We start from the raw sequence: 14034 nt of genomic DNA on the forward strand, positions 1-14034 counted from the left end.
ATATATGTAGAGAGATCTTAAATGTATGTCAGAATGATAAGTTTGGAAAAGTAAGGGATTTAAATTTTCTAAACATTGATTCAGATTGACAGAGTGTTTAAAGGTTTTGATGGTGAAAATTGCCTTTTGCAAGATAGAAATGTTCCTACTAGAGAAGGATCAAAACCGAACTTCTCTTGGGAAAAAGACAGACCAAGTGACTGAGTGTTAGTCAGGGAACACTTTGAGAGCAGTGATCATAAAACTATCAGTTTTAAAATAGTTATGGAAAGGCACAGGTCTTCCATGAAAGTTAAAGTTCTTAATTAGAGTAAGGCAAATTTTAAAAGTATGAAACAAGAACTTTCAAAAGTTGATTGGAGTAGACTGGTCACAGGTAAAAGGAACTAGGAGGAAGTGAGGATACTAATGCTGGAGATCAGAGTCGCGAGTGTGGTGTTGGAAAAGCACAGCAGATTTCCTACTCGTGGGATGCTGCTTGACTTGCTGCGCTTCTCCAGCACCACACTCTCGACTCTGAGATAAAAGGATGACTGACAAATGGGAAGCCTTCAAAAGTGTGATAACAAGTGTCCAGAAACATTCTGTTCCTGTTCGAGTGAAAGGCAAGGCTGGTAACATTAGGGAACAGTGGATGAATAAAGATGTTGAAGTTCAAGTAAAGAATAAAAAAAACTATCAGAGAGAGAATTGGGATGAACTGAATGTCTTGAAGAGTATAAAGAGTGAAGAGACATCCTTAAGAAGGAAATGAGGAAGGCAATGAGGGGATAGGAGGTAGCCTTGGCAGGTAAGGTAAGGATAATCCAAAGAGATCCTATAAATACATTAAGAATGAGGGAGCAACTGGAGAGAGATAGGACCCCTTAAAGATCAACGAGGTTGTCTTTGTGTTGAGCCTCAAGAAATGGGAGGGATATAAATGAATATTTCTGTTTTACTGTTGGGAAGGAATTGGATGCGAGAGAGATCAGGGAAATAAATACTGATGTTTTGGGAAAAGTATACAGTACAGAAGAGGAAGTGCTGGAGATCTTAAAAAACATAAAATTAAGTAAACCTCCAGGAGCTGATCAAGTGTGTCCCAGGACACTGTGGGAAGTTCGGGAGAAAATTGCAGGGCCCCTAGCAGAAATATTTGTATCATCAATAAACACAGGTGAAGAATTGGAGGACTGGGGTGTGGCTGATATGCCATTGTTTAAGAAGGGATGTGAGGAGAAGCCTGGGAACGATCAACCTGTGAGTCTCACTTCGGTGGTGGGCACGGATTTTGGAGATGATTCTGAAAAATAGGATTTACACAAGGTGGAGAGGAAAGAACTGATTAGAGATGGTCATTTTGATTTTGTGTGAGGAAAATCATGTCTGACACACTTAGTTATGTTTGTTTTTTGGAAGAAACAAAAACCAATGAGGACAGAGTGGTAGATGGTGTTAGCTTGGCCTTTAGCAAAGACTTTGACAAGGTTCTGCATGTTAGACTAAATAGTAAAGCTAGATCACATGGGATTCAGGGTGGGCTTGCTAATTGGATATGTAATTGGCTTGATGGTAGAAGACAGCAGGTAATGGTGGATTATTATTTTTCAGACTGGAAGCCTGTGACCAGCGATGTTCCATAGGGAGCGGTATGGCTCCACTTCTGTTAGTCATTGAAATGAACGATTTAGATGAGAATATGCGAGGCATGGTTAGTAAGTTTGTGGACGACACCAAAATTGGTGAAAATGAAAGTGAAGAATGTTACCCGAGGTTACAAGGAAATCTTGATCAATTGGACTAAAGGGCTGAGGGATGGCAGATGGAATTTAATTTGGATACAGGTGAGGTATTGCATTGTGGTAATACAACCAAAGACAGGACTTATTGGTAAGGCCCTGGGTAGTGTTGCAGAGCGGAAAGACCTCGGGGACCAGGGACATATTTCTTTGAAGTTTGCATCATAGGTAGTCAGGGTAGTTAAGAGGTATTTAGCACACTTGCCTTCATTGCACAGACCTTTGAGTATAGGAATAATGTCAGAACTGACATGATATTGAAGTTCTACAGGGCATTGGTGAGGCCTCCTCTGGTTTAATATATGCAATTCTCATCACCCTGTGAGAGGAAGGATATTTTTAAACTGGAGAGCGTTCAGTAAAGATTTACCAAGATGTTGCCAGGAATGGAGGGTTTCAGATAGAAAAATGGACTGGAAAGGTGAGGACTTTTTTCACTGTTGTATTGGAGGTTGAGGAGTGACCTTATTGATTTTAAAACAAAAACCTTGAGGTGCATAGATAAGGAGAATGACAAGGGTCTTTTCCCTCGGGTGGGGAGTTCAAACCAAAGGGGTGTATTTTTAAGGTGAGAGGAGAAAGATTGAAAAACGACATGAGGGGCAAAATGTTTAGTAGTTTCGGTTTAGAATGAACTGCCAGAGGAAGTGATGGATGCAGGTACAGTTACAACGTTTAAAATACATTTGGATAAGTTCATGAATAGGAAAGGTTTAGAGGGATATGGGCCAAGCACAGCCAGCTGGGAATAGTTTAGTTTTGGAACATGGTCCGTGTGGCCTGGTTGGTCCGAAGGGTCTGTCTCCGTGCTGTATGACTCTATGACTCCATGACATTATGGTACGCAGTCAAAAGACAAATTGGTCTCTGCACACACTCACTTTGTCCTCCAGACCAGAGGCTGGGACACAGCACGGGGCAAGGGTATTGTTGATGGATGGAGATACCAAGGGGCTTTTATATGCAGTGGGTGTGAAATAGAGAAACTACAGAGAGGCAGTTCAGGATAGATGGAGCTGCACAGGGAAGGGCAATTAGACAGGGGACATGGAGGGAGGCGGGGGGGCAGGGGCCGTGGAGGGGGACAGGGACCATGGAGGGGGGCAGGGGCCATGGAAGGGGGGCAGGGGCGATGGAAGGGGGGCAGGGGCCATGGAGGGGGACAGGGGCCTTGGAGGGGGACAGGGGCCACGGAGGGGGACAGGGACCACGGAGGGGGACAGGGGCCACGGAGGGGGACAGGGGCCATGGAATGGGGGCAGGGGCCATGGAAGGGGGACAGGGACCATGGAGATGGACAAGGGGCCATGGAGGGGGACAGGAGTATGGAGGGGGTCAGGGACGATGGAGGGAGAGCGAGCCATGGCAGATTCAGGACTGAAAGACAGAAATCAAGAAGAGAGGGAAAGACAGAGAGAGAATGAGAGAAGAAGAAAGAAAGCAAGAAAGTGGGAAAGAACAGAGACAAATGAAGAAAGAAAAAGAAAAAAAGGAGAGTCTGTTAGGAGAGAGAGAGAGAGAAAGATAATGTGAGAGAGAAAGGTTGAGAGGTAGAGAGAGAGATGGAGTGATATAGGCAGTGAATGAGAATCAGAGGCAAAGAGAGAGACAGAGAGAGGGAAAAGAGGAAAAATCAGTCAGGTACAACCAGGAGATAAGGAAAGATGTGGCGAAATTAAAGAGGTGATATTCACCATTCCGGTTGGTCTGAGCTCTCTTGATGGTCTCTCACATTTCCTCTCTCCCATTTGGGACAGATTGTGCTCAAGGGGCTTGCGTTAGGAGGGGCTGGTTCAGGGAGGGAATGAGGTTAAACGATCAAAACTGGGATTGAGATTCAAACACTGCCCACCCTCTCACACACAGACAGTTAGAAACACACCGATACTCACCCCCTGCTCAGTGCACACGGCAAAAGGGACAATGGCTGCCAGAACCTGTTTGAAACATCCACAGGTCTCTGACTCAGAGCCCCCTCTCTGCCCAAGTCCCAGGTTCCTCTACCCAGGGCATACCACCCCCATGGAAGGAGCACAGCCAGAGCCATCTCAGTGGGATTAGAATGCAGAGGGAGGGTGGAAGGAGGTGTGAGAGAATGCAGCAGGTAAACAGTTTCATCCAGTCTGCCTTTGTCTACTCCGGCTTTTCATTTTATTGTCTTGGAATGAAAGACAAATGTATTTTCAAACTGATCCAATTCCTTTTTTTCTTTGGGGTTTCCTATTGATTATTGTAAAAAAATCTCAATTTGAGATTGCCTGGAATCTAACCAAGGTCACCTGCTTGGAAGACATCCACACTAACGACGATAGCACCATCACCGTGCACTTTACCACAACATAGTCCCCAAAGATATTTAAAAAGACCTTTATCATGACAAATTAAACAGGGTAATGTTGATTCACTGAATGTGATATTGGGTCAGGGGACAATAACTTATATGAAGAGATAGATTTGAAGGAGCATTGAAATCGGAGAGGGAGCTGGGTCATTGGGTGGGTGCAGGGAGGGAGTCCAGAAACTTACAAAATAATACATGGCTTGGAGACGGTGTATGCGAGGAAATTGTTTCCGTTAGGTGAGGAGACTAGGACACAGCCTTAGAATTAGAGTGGGTAAATTCAGAACAGAAATGCGGAGGCATTTCTTCAGCCAGAGAGTGTTGGGCCTGTGGAATTCATTGCCGCAGAGTGCAATGGAGGCTGGGACGCTAAATGTCTTCAAGGCAGGAATTGATAAATTCTTGATGTCTCAAGGAATTAAGGGCAACAGGGAGAATGCGGATAAGTGGAGTTGAAGTGCCCATCAGCCATGATTGAATGGCAGAGTGGACTCGATGGGCCGAATGGCCTTACTTCAGCTCCTATGTCTTATGGTCTTAAATCCTTCTGGTTGGGCTTGGATTCCCCGGCAATGCATCAGCTGGTTCATGGAAAGGAACAAATAAAGAAACAGAATGATATCAGAGAAATAGTTTAGTACAGACTGCCTTTGTCTTTGCCTTCTCCTGTTTCCAGAGATGGTAAAAATTCCCGTGGAGGTAGAGAAAGTTCAGGAAGTGAGAACGACAGCAGGATTAGCAGATGAGTACGTGTTGGTGCATAAGACAAGGTTCTGGTCAGAATTTCGTCCAGTGAGGGATAGAAGTTGGGAGAACAGAAGATCCTACACTTCGAAACCAAGAGTAGAGAGCACACTGGTATGATTTTCACCCAGGATATAGAATCCCAAGAGGGTGGACAGGAGATGAAAGACCTCACTGTAATGGAATGGGACACAGAAAATGACAGTGCCAGTGGTTTCAGAAGGGCACTGTGAAAAGATGTTTACACTGCCAGAAGGTGGGACACATACAGACACAGTGCTGGTCGTTAAAGAAAGACACTATGGGAAAAGATGTGGGGAAAGAAGCTGAGCCAGTGGCCTTAGTGATGTTAGTAAAGGAGACCACAATAAGAGCCGAGGAGCTGCTGGAGAGTGCATAGCCGAGGCAGGGGCTGGGTGTGGGGTTAGTATCTGATCTCTCCAAAAAATTCACCTCTATGGGCAAAGGTTACTCAGAAAGAACAGGGGGAGAAGAAAAAAAAATATAATTTTGTGTGAGATACAGGATCTAACCAGTCCCTGATAAGGGATGAGCGAATATGCATTCTTTCTGATTTGTTACCCGAGAGTGTGGTAATTTGTGGGATAGATGGACAGAAATTTAGCGTTCCCCTGAGTAAGATCAGGTTGGAGTGCCAACCAAGTTTGGGAAGTTACAGTGGGAGTGATTGACAGAGTGTCTGTTCCAGGAATTCAGTTTGTGTTGCCTGTAGCATATAGACAGGAGATGTTACGGGTAGATCATGAACTATCTTTAGGGGCTCTTGTAGGGGTACGAAAGACGCAGGCTAAGGCCTGGAATGCACAAGGTTATGGTTAACTTTGGCCATACCTGTCATACATGCCAAATGGTAGGTATGCCACAGGCAGTAATAAAACCAATACCTTGGGAATAATTTGGCAGGATCCAAGGTGAGATTGACACCCTTTGTTGTGGAGAAGCCCAAGGAAGACCAAGAAACTGAGGAGTTAAAGTAGAACTATCCTGGTATTTTCCCAGACGGTGTGGTAAACAGATCCCACTCTCATAAAACACTGCACAAAGCAAAAAGTAAAGAAAAAGATGAAGGAGTTGAGGTTCAGTTTGCGGATCCCCTGCTTGATGTAATGGTGCAGGAAAAACCTGACCAGGCAGAGGGATAGACATACATGATTACTCCTGAAAGATGAAGAGACTTGCAATAGCAAGACAAGATGATAAAACATATATATGAGGATGCATACTCTGAAAAGGAGGCAGAGAATATTCCAGAGGGCTATTATCTAAAAGATAGAATCCTCAGACAGAAATGGCAGCTTAGTGCAGAGGAGAAATAAGCTGAAGTACATCAGATTGTGTTGCCTGTAGCATATAGACAGGAGATGTTACGGGTAGATCATGAACTATCTTTAGGGGCTCTTGTAGGGGTACGAAAGACGCAGGCTAAGGCCTGGAATGCACAAGGTTATGGTTAACTTTGACCATACCTGTCATACATGCCAAATGGTAGGTATGCCACAGGCAGTAATAAAACCAATACCTTTGTTGTCAATTCCCACATTTGAAGAACCTTTCATGTGGGTTAGAATCGATTGTGTAGGTCCCCTCCCGAGAACTAAAAGTGGGAACCAGTACATAATGGATGTGCCTACCAGATTTCCAGGGTCAATTCCATTACAGAGTATCAAGGCTAAAAGGGTGGTAGGGGAGTACAGTGTGGGCTACCCAGAGAGATTCAGTCCTACCAAGGGTCACATTTCACTGTGAGGCTGATTAAGGGTGTTATGGATAGCTTCGGTATGCACCACTTTAATCCCAGTGAATATCATCCTGAATCCCAGGGAGCTTTAGAAAGGTGGCATCAGACCTTGAAGACCACGTTGAGAGCGTACTGTCAGGATTACCTGCATGATGGGGATAAAGGTATCCCATTCGTGTTGTTTGCTATTAGAACTACCCCAAATGAATCTATTCAGTTTACTCCCTTTGAGTTAATATTCAGTCATGAAGTGAGAGGTCCTTTGAAATTAATTAAAGAAAATTTGACAGGACCAAAGTTGGAGATCTCACACTTAGATTATGTATCAGAGACAAGTTGGAATTAATGCGTGGTTACTGGCAGATACCTTTATCAGAGTTGGTGAAAGAAATTTCTGGGTTTATATGGGCTATATCAGTTTAAAGTGATGCACTTTGGAATGAAGAATGTGCCCTCCACATTCCAGACTCATGAACAGAGTTGTGGTTATGTTCACAAACTGTGCAGTCTATTTGGATGATGTAGTGATCTTTAGTAATTCCTGGAAAGATCACATGGTACAGTTGGCAGAGCTCTTTGAACGACATTGTGAAAGATATTGTGAAACTTGAAAGGGTTCAGAGAAGATTTACAAGGATGTTGCCAGGGTTGGAGGATTTGAGCTGGAGTGAGAGGTTGAATATGCTCGGGTTGTTTTCCCAGGAGCGTCGGAGGCTGAGGGCTAACCTTGTAGAGGTTTATAAAATCAGGAGGGGCATGGATAGGATCAAGAGACAAAGTCTTTTCCCTGGGGTGGGGGTATCCAGAACTAGAGGGCACAGGTTTAGGTTGAGAAGGGAAAGATAAAGAAGAGACCTAAGGGACAACATTTTCACACAGAGGGCGGCAAGTGTATGGAATGAGCTGCCAGAGGAAGTGGTGGAGGCTGGTATAATTGCAACATTTAAAAGGCATCTGGATGGGTATAAGAGTAGGAAGGGTTTGGAGGGATATGGGACAGGTGCTGACAGGTGGACTAGATTGGGTTGGGATATCTGGTCAGCATGGACGAGTTAGACCAAAGGGTCTGTTTCTGTGCTGTACATCTTTATGACTCTGTGACTCCATGACTACAAGAGGCAAAACGGATGATAGAATGAAATAAAATGAAACTTGTGAAAGCAGAGGTGACATTCTTGGGACGTAACATCAGTCATGGAAGGTGATCCCACAGAGCGCAAAGACAATGGCCATCGAGGTATTTCCACAACCAACCTTGAAGAAAGAGATGCTTTGATTCTTTAGACTCAGCGGATTCTATTGGAAGTTTGTTCCAAACTTCAGCAGTGTTTTGGCACTGTTAACCGATTTACTGATGAAGAATACAAAGTTTCAGTGGACAGAACCATGCCAGGAGGCATTCGACCATTTCAAATCGATATTAACCACCAAACCAGTTTTAGCTACACCAAATGTTTCAAAACCTTTTAAAGTCGCCATCGATGCTTGTGACATTTGAGTTGGAGCTGTACTTATCCAGCAAGATGAGGATGGGATTGAACTGCCAGGTGGTTACTTTTCAACATTCACCAGAGAAAACACTCCACAATCGAAAAGGAACTATCGAGTTTGGTACTGGCCTTCCAACGTGTTAATGTGGATGTCAGGAACAATGTGTTTGAGACAGCTGTATACACTGACCATAATCCACTTACATTCTTTGAATGTTTTAAAGATAGGAATCGGAGACTATTTCATTGGAGTCTTATGTTACAGACTTTTAATTTAAAAATCATACATTTTGCGGTTTGGAAGAATGTAATCACAGATGCGTTATCGTGGATCAAACTGATAGAGTTTAGATGTGATTTGTCTTTATTTAATGTTTTGTATAGATATATTTCTATACGTATATGGGAATAAATTAAGGTGAACTGATATAAACGTGATCTGTACGTTTGGGTAATGTGTTTAAAAGGTAGAAAAAGAAATGAAACCATGTTTTCGTTATGATGATTTGTTTTTTTCTTAAGGGGCGAGGTGTTATGAAGATGTGGGTGTACTTTAAGAGAGTTAAAAACAGTAGAACTACCGAACACAGCACCAAGGTTTCTCAGTAAGGCAACAACTTGGTTGAACAACTCGACGAGCTCGTTGCCTGGAGACAAAAACACAAATTTGAATTTGGCCACTCAGTGTCAATTATATCCTGAAAAATATCAAACTCCAATCCAGTTTGAATTGAGTATATTGACAATCTTAAAAGCCAATAACACAATCTGATGTTTTGGGATATAAGACTGAGGACAATTGAACAGTTGAGAGGACAACTGCCAAACCAACGACATCTGTACATTGCCCAGAAAAACAGCTCTCGTAAAAAAAGAACTTTATCAATCAGTAACCTGTGAGCAGAAATTCCTAAGAAGAAGAAAAGAAGCCACACGAAGATCCCAACAGATGAACAGAAAGCTGCCTGGTTTTGAGCTAAGAAGTGTTATTTTGTAAATCTTAATTGGGAGTTTTATTGGACTAGTATAGAAGGGAAGGTAAAGATAGGTTAGATTAAGGACATATACATAGTTGTTAGTTAATTATTCTCTGTTATATTTTAAGAAATAAAGGTGTTAACTTTTACTTTGACTAGTTCTTGGCCACTGGAAGTTTTACAGATTACTGTATGCGATAAATCTTTTCTGTATTGCTGGTTTTAATTAAAGCAGGAGAGTTTACCCCGTGTCTGCCCGCTCCCACTCTCTCTCTCCCACACACTGCCCGATCCCACTCTCCCTCTCCTTCACCCTGCCCGCTCCCACTCTCCCTCTCCTTCACACTGCCCACTCATTCTCTCTCTCGCCCTCACAATGCCCACTCCCACTGTCTCTCCATCACACTGCCCACTCCCACTCAATCTCTCTCTCCCTCACACTGCCCACTCCCACTCTCTCTCTCACCCTGCCCGTCCCACTCTCTCTCCCTCACACTGCTCACTCCCCCGCTCTCTCCTCCATACTGCCCCCTACCATTCTCTCTCACTAACACTGCCGGGTCCCACTCTCTCACCCTCACACTGCCCGCTCCCACTCTCTCTCTACCTCACACTAACTGCTCCCTCTCTCTCTCTCTCTCTCTCACACTGCCCGCTCCCACTCTCACTCTCCCTCACACTGCCCGCTCCAACTCTCACTGTCTCTCACACTGCCAGCTCCCACTCTCTCCCTAACACTGCCCGCTCCCACTCTCTCTCCCTCACACTGCCCGCTCCAACTCTCTCTCTCCCTCACACTGCCGGTTCACACTCTTTCTCCCTCACACTGCACACTCCCAGTCTCTCTCCCTCACACTGCCCGAGCTCAGTCTCTCTCCCTCACACTGCCCACTCCTACTCTCTCTCCCTCACTCTGCCCGCTCCCACTCTCTCTGCGTCAAATTGCCCGCTCCCACTCTCTCTCTCGCTCACATTGCCGGGCCCATTCTCACTCTCCCTCACACTGCCCACTCCCTCTCTCTCTCCCTCGCACTGCCCGCTCCCACTCTCACTCTCCCTCACACTGCCCGCTCCCACTCTCTCTCCCTCACACTGACCGCTCCCACTCTTTCTCTCCCTCACACTGCGCTTTCCCACTCTCTCTCCGTCACACTGCCCACTCCCACTCTCTCTCCCTCACACTGCCCGCTCCAACTCTCTCTCTCCCTCACACTGCCGGTTCACACTCTTTCTCCCTCACACTGCACACTCCCAGTCTCTCTCCCTCACACTGCCCGAGCTCAGTCTCTCTCCCTCACACTGCCCGCTCCTACTCTCTCTCCCTCACTCTGCCCGCTCCCACACACTCTGCGTCAAATTGCCCGCTCCCACTCTCTCTCTCGCTCACATTGCCGGGCCCATTCTCACTCTCCCTCACACTGCCCGCTCCCTCTCTCTCTCCCTCGCACTGCCCGCTCCCACTCTCTCTCCCTCACACTGACCGCTCCCACTCTTTCTCTCCCTCACACTGCGCTTTCCCACTCTCTCTCCGTCACACTGCCCGCTCCCACTCTCTCCCTCACACTGCCCGCTCCAACTCTCTCTCTCCCTCACACTGCCGGTTCACACTCTTTCTCCCTCACACTGCACACTCCCAGTCTCTCTCCCTCACACTGCCCGAGCTCAGTCTCTCTCCCTCACACTGCCCGCTCCTACTCTCTCTCCCTCACTCTGCCCGCTCCCACACACTCTGCGTCAAATTGCCCGCTCCCACTCTCTCTCTCGCTCACATTGCCGGGCCCATTCTCACTCTCCCTCACACTGCCCGCTCCCTCTCTCTCTCCCTCGCACTGCCCGCTCCCACTCTCTCTCCCTCACACTGACCGCTCCCACTCTTTCTCTCCCTCACACTGCGCTTTCCCACTCTCTCTCCGTCACACTGCCCACTCCCACTCTCTCTCTCTATATCACACTGCCCACTCCCACTCTCTCTCTCCGTCACACTGCCCACTCCCACTCTCTCTCTCTATATCACACTGCCCACTCCCACTCTCTCTCTCCGTCACACTGCCTACTTCCACTCTCTCTCCCTCACACTGACCGCTCCCACTCTTTCTCTCCCTCACACTGCGCTTTCCCACTCTCTCTCCGTCACACTGCCCACTCCCACTCTCTCTCTCCATCACACTGCCCACTCCCACTCTCTCTCTCCGTCACACTGCCTACTTCCACTCTCTCTCCCTCACCCTGCCGGTTCCCACTCTCTCCGTCACACTGCCCACTCCCCCTCTCTCTCCCTCACACTGCCCACTCCCCCTCTCTCACCCTCACACTGCCCTCTTCCACTCTCTCTCACTCACACTGCCCGCTCCCACTCTCTCTCCCTCACACTGCCCACTCCCCCTCTCTCTCCCTCACACTGCCCTCTTCCACTCTCTCTCACTCACACTGCCAGGTCCCACCCTCTCTCCCTCACACTGCCCGCTCCCACTCTCTCTCTCCCTCACACTGTGCGCTCCCACTTTCTCTCCCTCACACTGCCCACTCCCACTCTCTGTCCCTCACACTGCCCGCTCCCACTCTCTCTCCCTCACACTGCCCACTCCCAATCTCTCTCACCCTCACACTGCCCACTCTCTCTCTCCCTCAGTCTGCCCGCTCCCACTGTCTCTCCCTCACACTGCCGGGTCCCACCCTCTCTCCCTCACACTGTCCCCTCCCACTCTCTCTCCTTCACACTGTCCGCTCCCACTCACTCTCTCTCCCTCACGCTGCCCACTCCCTTTCTCTCTCTCTCTCTCCCTCACACTGCCCGCTCCCACTCTCTCTCCCTCACTCTGCCCGCTCCCACTCTCTCTCTACCTCACTCTGACTGGTCCCACCCTCTCTCCCTCACACTGCCCACTCCCTTTCTCTCTCTCTCCCTCACACTGTCTGCTCCCACTCTCTCTACTTTGCAATTCCGGTGTTGCTTGCTTTTATGGTCAGTGCATTGAAAATAGGAGTTGGGAGATCATGTTGTGGCTGTCAACGTGATTGGTTAGTTCACTAGTGACATACTGCATTCAATTCCTGCTATTGGAAGTATGTTATAAATCTTGAAAGTGTTCAGAAAATCTTTAAAAGACTGTTGTAAGTTTGAAGGGCTTGAGCTGTAGGGAGAGGCTGCATAGGCTGGGGCTATTTTCCCTGGTACGTTGATGGTTGAGGGGTGACCTTGAAGAGATTTTTAAAATCATGAGGGACATGGATAGGGGAAATAGCCAATATCTATTTCCAAGACTAGAAGTTGTCGGTACGAGGTGAGAGGGGAAAGACTTAAAAGGGAGTTGAGGGCAATTTTATTCTTGCAGTGACGTGTGTATGGAATGAGCTGCTAGAGGAAGTGGAGCAGGCTGGTACAATTGCAACATATAAAAGACATCTGGATGGCTATATTAATAGGAAGAGTTTAGAGGGATGTGGAGCAAGTGCTGGCGAATGGGATTAGATTAATTTTGGGTAGCTGGTCAGCATGGAAGGGTTGAACCAAAGGTCTGTTTCCGTGCTGTACATCTCTATGACGCTATGACTCGATTAAAGGTAGGAAGTGCATGGGGCAGACTGTCCAAGCGTTGGACACAGGATTGATCGCAACACTTTTCAACATTTAGACAAATGATCTACCAACAACCATGTCTCACAGTTTTCTCTATGCCGATGACTGAGAGTTAAATTGTCATAGCACAGACACAGACTGCTCCGTTAAACTCATTCACCCTGAACAGATCCAGTCCCATTTGCCAGCACATGGCCCCAATCGCTCTGAACCCTTCCTATTCATATAACCATCCGGATGCCTTTCAAATGCTGTCCTTGTACCAGCTTTGACCTCTTCCTCTGGCAGCTCATTCCATGCACGCACTGACTTCTATTTGTGAAAAGTTGCCCCTTGGGTCCATCTTAAATTTTCCCATCTCACCTTTACCCTCTGCGTACCAGTATGAACTCCTCTTCCCCGTAGATAAGACCTTGGCTATTCACCCTATCCATGCTGTTCATGATTTAGCAAACTTCTCTGAGGTCATAGAGTCAGAGAGTCATAAAGATGTACAGCATGGAAACACACCCTTCCGTCCAACTTGTCCATGCCGATATCCCAACCCAATATAGTCCCACCTGCCACCACCCAGCCCATATCCTTCCAAACTCTTCATATACATATACCGATCCAGATGCCTCTTAAAAGTTGCAATTGTGCTAGTCTCCACCATTTTCCCTGGCAGCTCACTCCAGCTCTGCGTGAAAATGTTGCCCCTTTGATCTCATTTATATCTTTCCCCTCTCACCCTAAACCTATCCCCTCTAGCTCTGGACTCCCCCATCCCAGGAAAAAGACTTTGTCTATTTATCCTATCCATGCTCTCGTGATTTTATAAATCTCTAGAAGGTCACCCCTCAGCCTCCAACGCTCCAGGGAAAACAGCCCCAGCCTGCTCAGCCTTACCCTCGAGCTCAAATCTTCCAAACCTGGCAATATCCTTGTGATTTTTTTCTGAACCCTTTCAAGTTTCACAACATCTTTCCGATAGGAAGGAGACCAGAATTGTACGCAGTATTCCAACACTCACCAATGTCCTGTACAGCTGCATCATGACCTCCCAACCCATGTACTCAATACTCTGACCAATAAAGGAAAGCATACTAAACGTTCTCCTCACTATCCTATCTACCTGCGACTCCACTTTCAGAGAGCTATGCACCTTCACTCCAAGGTCTCTTTGTTCAGCAACAGGTCACTTCTCAGCCTCCAATAGCTCAAATCCTCGAACCTCAGTGACATTCTTATACATTTCATCCGCAACATTTCAAGTTTAACAACATCTTTCCTATAGCAGGGAGACCAGAATTGAATATAATATTCTAAAAGTGACCTAACTAATGTCATGTACAGCCACACTCCTACACTCAATGTACTGACCAA

This window comes from Chiloscyllium punctatum, chromosome 18, assembly GCF_047496795.1.
Source record: "Chiloscyllium punctatum isolate Juve2018m chromosome 18, sChiPun1.3, whole genome shotgun sequence".
Lineage (NCBI taxonomy): Eukaryota > Metazoa > Chordata > Chondrichthyes > Orectolobiformes > Hemiscylliidae > Chiloscyllium > Chiloscyllium punctatum.